Genomic DNA, 7,329 nt, shown 5'->3' with positions numbered 1-7,329 from the left:
ACTGGCAATTAACAGAAACCGCGATTTCCGACAGGCATGTCGCTCAACTTTACGCACTGAATTCCGCGGCTCACAGCCGACGACATCCACGTGACGGTGGATTTTCCAATTTAAACGCTTTCATTTTGCACGCACGCATTGCTCTGACATTGTTTTCGGTGGCAATAACCGTTCTGTATCTTCACTTCACCTACAAGCTTCTCTTCAAGCAGCCAGTCGGCAATACGTGTTAACATTGAAGATTTTATTGGAAAACTTTTAGAGGCAACGCCAGCAAATGCGTGTTCCTATTAAGTATTTATGTATGCGTGTACATGCGTGCGTTTTACATACATGCAAGCTACAATGCAGGTCAACAACACCAACAACAATAACCAATGCTTAACGTAATTCGTAGCAACTATTTGCAGGAGCATGTTAGACACGACACATGCCATTGCGCCTGCAACTATGCTTCATTATCTTCGCTTGTACATATTTGAATGTGTGTACGAGTATCGCTTTGGGCAATTGTGTTTACGCTGAGTCGAGTAAATTGGATTATGTATTGTTAAACTGTCTTTTGGTGACATTGCTTTCTTCAGGATGTAAATTTGCAAAATAAAATAAAAAATTAAAAAATAAAATACAATGAAAGACGGTAAAAAAATTAAATAATAAATAAAGTAAAATAAAATAAAATTAATTTAAATTAAATTAAATAAAAAATTATAAAATAAAATACAATGAAAGACGGTAAAAAAATTAAATAATAAATAAAATAAAATAAAGTAAAATACAATAAAATAAAATAAAACAAAATAAAATAAAATAAAATAAAATTAAATAAAATAAAATAAAATAAAATAAAATAAAATAAATTAAAATAAAATAAAATAAAATAAAATAAAATAAAATAAAATAAAATAAAATAAAATAAAATAAAATAAAATAAAATAAAATAAAATAAAATTAAATTAAAAAATAAACGAAATTAAAATAAGGCAAGACCAATTAAAATGAAATAAAAAAAAAATATTAAAAAATTAAAAAAAGAAAAAAATAAGATAATAAGATAATAAAATAAATTAAAATAAACTACATACAAATAAAATAAAATAGATAGCTATAAACATAATGTAAAATTGTAACAGGCCGATGTCTGCTCAATATAGATATTAATGAAAAATTATTATGCGGGGTCTTTATTAGAGCAACAGAAGCCAAGTCAACAATTTTTAGAATTTTTGTCTGTCGGTCTGTATGTTTGTATGCGCATCTCTCGAATACTATTGCATAGAACTACTGAAGTTTTCACCAACGCATTGCTAAAGGTCTATCTTAAAATATAGGAAAAAAATAATTAAAGAGTTGCCAGCTTATCGAAAATTGCAGTTGAAGTAAATTGATAAGATAAAGTAAATAACGCAATATGACTTACAAATGCTGTTAAAAGAAAGTCGCTTAAGAGGACTTATAGCCGAAAATATTCTTGTGGAAGGTTGCCACCGGTTTGAAACTTTTAAATTAATTTAATTGATAGGATAAATTAGATATTGCAATGTGCGTATCATCAAACTAAAGAGGTTTAGGAAAGTTTACTGCCAAAAATATTTTTCTGGAGCGTTGTCATCTGTTTGAAAAGTTTTATTAAATTATCAAATTGAGTGGCTTGCATTCGGTTTGTGTTGACGCCCCCATATTGTCCATTATTTTACTTAATGACTATCTTGGCGGCTTTTACCTGGTGCGCGCGCTCGATTTGCGCTGTGGTTTTTGGTCTGGTTTTAGGCCTTACAGCCAGCCAGTTTAGTATTTTTCGTGTTGCCAGTGGCCCATCGTAAGTTGCCAGATTCACCTCTCGTGGTATGCGGTGGTTTGTTTTTTTTTTTTTGTACAGTAGGACTTCCATTTTTGCTCCAGCCGGTTCGGGTTATATAAGAAAGAGTTTCTGACAAGCCTTTACCTACCAATTCATGCTTTCCCTCTAAGCTCTATACAGCGAAATCTTAGAACCAAAAATGGGAGCTGCTTATTAATGGGTCGTATGCATAAAAACTAAGCAATTGTTTCTGCGTATAATTTTGGGATCAAATACAACTCACTCGATTTCTTCAATTAAATTTAAGTGAAAGATCTGAAATTTTAAGAAAAAACAGTTGCTAAGTTTTTATGCATACGACCCAATGAGAACTCTTAAAGTGACTAACTCATCACTAGACTTCGGAAGTTTATTAAGAAAAAAAGCCACTCTAACTCCACGCAAAAAAAAAATAAATTTTTATACACTTTGTTATAGTTATCGGCTACATGTTTTTAGGCGTCGTTTTCTGCATAAAATACGCAGTGTACTATCACAGAAACTTACTAAACTCCCCATTTCAATGCAACTCTAAAGAATTTCTCAAAGTGCTTCATTTTTTGCATTTTAATGAAAGTTATGCGACTAGCAGCGCCATCTTTATTAAATCACCATAATTATGTGCGAAATATTTCCTTAATTTGCCTTGCATAAATAAAATTTTACTCTCTATTATTATTCATTTACACGTTAGCTAGTGAAAATTAATAGCATATGAGTGTTTGAACAGGAAGTGCCCTATTAAAGTCGCATTCGCATGCAAAGACGTATAATTTGCAGAAAATATGTATGTATGTACCTTCGTACACATGCTACCCACAAATAATAGCAAGCTTGATGAGTTGCAACTGCTCTGCATTTTAGTTTTGCTACTACAATACCCACTTCTGCCCACAGCGCAGTTACAACAAGCCGGCAAGCAACGAACGTTTACTTGAAGCATACTTCTAGGCTACATTGTTTTTATTTTATGAATATTTACTAAACGTGTATGTATACACTTTGTATATGCATGTATGTACATTAGGATGGCCCTTATTTATGTGAAGAAATAAAAAAGTGTTTGGATTCTCGGTCTCACGCCCTAGAAATGTGTGAATAGCCTAAAGACTGAACTATAAAAGTTTTAGGTCAATCAAAAAAGATTTCGAGGTGGCTCAATGCGTTCAAAGTTTCCCATGTATTTTATATGCCGAAAGAACTATCTTTCGTAGAAAACGTATAGAGTCCTCTGTTTCTTTTCACGAGACTTCAAAAAATACTACCCAATTGGTTATTTAAAATTTGTTTAATATTAACGATTTTTTATGGAACCACCATTGCATTTTTTAAGTGTTTTGGGGGAAGCATAAAAAAGTTTTAATATTATCAAACTTTTAAATAAACAATTGGTTATTTTTTCTGGAAGTCTCCTCAAAAGAAAAAGAGTTTGCCGATGGAAAATTATTGCTTTTAAAGGATTCTATACAATTTCTACGAAAAATAGTTTTTTCCGCCATACAAAATACATGGAAAATTTTGAGCGCTTTGAGCCACCTCTAAGTCTCTTTTGATTGACCTAAAGCTTTGTATAGTTTAGTCCTTAGGCTATTCACACATTTCTAGGAGGTGAGACCGAGAATCCGAGCTCTTTTCGAAATAAGGGCCACCCTAATGTACATATATACTTGTGTAATTTGTATAAGGAGCAATATATGCAGCTGCAATTGAGTCCTTGTTACAGTTTTTCTTACGCTCACACAAAGTTTACGCTTAACATACATACAGTGCCAGCCAGTTGAATAGCGCCGCCTTATGATCCCCAGTATTGACAGTTTTTTTTTATTATTATTTTAGACAAAAAGGTCGTAAAAATTAAGTCTTGATGACTAGTTTAGAAAAGAGTAAATATTCATTATATGTTCATAAAAATACATATGTATAGCATTTTCTATGACAAAACCTATGCAAATCCGACATATTCAAAATTTCTAATAGTTAAACATTTTTTTTTATTGAAGTTGATACACATTCTATTCCATATAACGCGTAAACAAAATATATTTTTGTATGGAAGAAAATGCACAACACCCTCGTCAAAAAAAAATCTCAAAAAAACAACGGTAATTTTTCGCTTCTTGAAACTTTCGTGATTTAGACAAAAATTGAAATGGCTACAAAACTGCATACCTGAAAATTCTGATTAAAAAAATTTTTAAATTTGATAAAAATTTTTTTTAAGTTTCACTAATTTTTGTAAAATTTTTGCAGGCTTTGAAATTTATATTTATGTGATTGCCGATATACTTAGATTGAATTATATCGCTACTTAAAGGTGAAAAAGTACAAGTCCATTTTTTTCCAAATATGTATAGTTTTTGATGCAGAATGGCAGGTAGTATGAAACTACATCGAGTTTTCGTCTCTCCTGAACAATTTCAAAAAATTGACTTGTTGGCACTTTTTCACCCTTAGGTGACGATATTTTATATGAAAATTATTAAAAATATTTAAAAAAGCATAAGTTGCAGCGAACATTATTTTGAATTTTGGTGCTAAATCTTTGACCATAGCTGTACATAAAAAATTACAAATTAAAATTTTTTTAACTTAAAACATGCACCTTTTGTACTGGAACTAAGCGGGCGTGCTCAAAAAAAAATCGAGATTTCTTATAATTTAGGATTTTTTTTTTATTTTTTTGAATTATAGTTATCTATAGACTGCGGATTTTTATGCAGAAAACAGAGCCTAAAAATATGTTCCACTTAACTGTAAACAAAATGTGTAGAAATCTATAGTTACCTATTTTTATTTTTTTTTTTATAAAAATTAAAAAAAGTACAAATTAAATTTTTTTTTGTAACTTAAACCTTGCACCTTTTTATACTGAAATGTAGAACTGCATACTAACAAAAAAATTCTAAATTTTTTAAGTTTGATTTTTTTTTTTAATTTTTGAATTATAGTTAGCTATGGCCTGCGGGTTTTTATGCAGAAAAGGGAGCCTAAAAATATGTACCACTTAACTGTAAGCAAAATGTATAGAAATTTATAGTTACCTACTTTTATTTTTCTACATATTTTTTTTGGAATTGGATTTACATGGCTTTTGTGGTAGAATATGCTATATTTTTATAAAAATTAATGAATATTAAATAAACAAAAGGAAAGCTGTTATATTCAGGCGGTCGCTACTCAAGTGAACGGCACTGTACGTAAACTCAACTTTTATATGCAAATAACGGCACATATATATGTATGTATGCATCATAGGTATGCCATTATATAATTTCTTGGTTGCCACTACAGTGTGCCGTGTTTATGAGTTTGCATTTATGTCGACTTGGGGGCCGCACATGCAAGCTAATAAATGCACCAGCAACAGCAACTGAGTAAAAGCAAGAATGAGGGGCATAAAGTAGAAGAAAATTTAAGTGTACGTAGGAAAAGCATAGAAAAATATAGAAGCTGAGAAGACAATGTAGCTTTGTTTTTTTTTTGAGTCTTTGCTGGTATGCGGTTTGAAGTGGCTTAGCAATTCGTGTTCACTATTTCAAATATATATGGATTTATATTTTTAGCTTTTTAATTTGTCTACTTAATGCTTGCTATTCAACTAAAATGAATTGAAGCCTTTTAATATTAAAATAAGGTTTGCATAAAATATTCCTCTTAATTAATATTTAAGCTCTCTCAACTTTCAAGTGCAATGGAAACTTAAATTCAAGTTAGAAATCTGTGTCAGTGGCCTTTAGAGCGTTTTCAATGTACTTTATAATGAGATAGGTCAATCAAATTCTGAAATAGGGCGTCCTCCAATCAAATTTTGAAATAGGGCGTTCTCGAATTTTTTCTGAGATAGGGCGTTTTCGAACTACAGCCGAGTTAGGTCGATCTTCCACTCAGGTGTCGATTTCGAGATCTCAGCCAGGAAGACATTACAGTAGCCCAGTAATAAAAATGGCAGCTCCTGGTAACGTTTCGCTAGAAAACCACTCTTTCCGCGAGGTAATCTGTGCGCTAAAACCAGCATCCAATGCTATAGTGTAAGTGGAGTAGTCCAGAAGCTTGAGAGATTTAAGAGACATGCCCGAACCTAGTGAGCTTTCTGCCCAACATAAAATCCAAGTTTTGTGGCATTATATAGTGAATGAAACTAGAACTGGGAAAATGAAAGCATTCGTAAAGGGAACCATACCGGCGTTTGTTGGATTTGCCTTCATTCCGCTCTTCTTTGTATAGACTTCCACTATAGCTGAGGCGTTCTGTATCAGTTCACTTCCGGTTCTATGACCTGCACTTAATATTAATAACTGGTTGAAAAATGCAAAGTTGGGTAATCTTTGTAGAACACTGCTAGTTTAATAACATTCTACTTAAAACTCCAATTTTTGTATATAAATGCTCTTACCTATTCACCTTCTCGTTTAACCCCTCTTTCATTGTGTGTGTTTGTTTTTTTTTGCTCTATTGTAATAAATCCTCTACACTTCCACTTTACTGCACCCACTCACAATATTTTCCGCGCTTGTGCTCAGCAAAAGCAAAATTAATTAACATCACTCATACGCCCTGGTGCTCACAGACAAAGCGCATTCAATTTCATTGTTTGAAATTTCACTAAACACTTAATTAATTTATAAGGACCTTTGTTGCGGTACCTTTGCTTGTAAGCATAGTTAGTTATAGAATTTATTGTTGCTTCCTTTTTGAGGCATTCTCTTTAAATTGACTATTTTTATGTATTCTGTTTGCCTTTAATAGGCTGCTTTACAGCGCGCATTTCTATGAGTCTATTTGTTTCTATTCTCACTCTCTATCTCCTTCGCTCTTTCTCGACTTTCTTCACTCGACTGCGCATATATATGCACATAAATCAACTGTAATGTTTTCGCTGTTCATTTGCCGCATAATTGGCATAATTATGCAGTTAGACAGGCGGAAAATGAAAAAGAAAAGCGAAAGATACGAGTATACTAAAAAAAAAAAATTTTAAATAAAATAACGCTTTCGCTTGAGAAAATAAATATATTGCTTTTAGGCAATTTCTCATTCGCTGTGTAAAATTGAGACGGTATATCATTCAGGCATTCCAATAGCTGTCTCAGTGGAATTTGTTTAAATATTTTAGCTGATAACAAATATGTTTGTTTGTATGTCCTTTCGCAAAACTCTGCCACCCCTCGTAAATAAGTATATGTACGTACATACATAATTGCGTACTTGACGAGGGTCGACTTTTGCCCGGCGCTTGATGTTATAATTAAGAGTACTTGAAAATTTCAAAATTATGCTGTAACTTGAAACAACTCGTAAAATGCCATGGCGAAAAGTAAAGTATATTTGATAAATTTTTATTTTTTGGCAAATTTTTAGTAAAAACAAGTAAGAGCAGCGCTGTCTTCGGCTATGCCGAAGGCTTCATACCTTTCATGAACATCTGCAAATTTTACTTTGACAGATTACTGCTTTTGAATACATCTGCATACATCGATAGAGGAGTTACA

The sequence above is a fragment of the Rhagoletis zephyria genome, unplaced genomic scaffold (assembly GCF_001687245.7).
Source record: "Rhagoletis zephyria isolate East Lansing unplaced genomic scaffold, Rhagoletis_zephyria_1.1 Rzeph_scaffold_09850, whole genome shotgun sequence".
Lineage (NCBI taxonomy): Eukaryota > Metazoa > Arthropoda > Insecta > Diptera > Tephritidae > Rhagoletis > Rhagoletis zephyria.
This window is presented reverse-complemented; position numbering follows the sequence as displayed.